The sequence below is a fragment of the Rhinolophus hipposideros genome (assembly GCF_964194185.1).
Source record: "Rhinolophus hipposideros genome assembly, chromosome: 14".
Lineage (NCBI taxonomy): Eukaryota > Metazoa > Chordata > Mammalia > Chiroptera > Rhinolophidae > Rhinolophus > Rhinolophus hipposideros.
The window spans coordinates 62,891,375-62,891,814 of record NC_138060.1 but is presented as its reverse complement, the minus strand read 5'-3'; positions in this window follow the sequence as shown (position 1 = coordinate 62,891,814).

Below are 440 nucleotides of genomic sequence, written 5' to 3'. Positions count from 1 at the left end.
GTCTCCATGGCAACGAGTGCGCGTTTCTCCCCCGGAGCTGTCAGGGGCGGAGCCTACCCCGCACCTTCCTGCCGCCCACAGACTACCGGGTTGCCGAGGGTGACGGAGCAGGAACCCCTTGGCATCTGGGTCGGCGAGCGCACGCCTGCGCGGCCCCAGGCGTTGGGGGAAGTCCGCCTGGTGAGTCGCGGGAAAGAACCAGGCTGGGCTCCAGGAAGCCGCCACCAGCGCGGAATGTTTGAAGAAGTTTGGGAAGCGCGGCACAGCAATATCAGCCTCTGGCATTTGTACCGTCCGTGGTCCTGCCACTTTCTGTCGCTGAGGCTTCGCGACATACCTGAGAACCGAGCAAGGCAGGGCCACTTGCTTCCGTTTCACAGCCGAGGAAACGGAAGCCCAGTCTGGGCTCAGGGAAGATGCTAGTGGCTCCCACCTCTGGA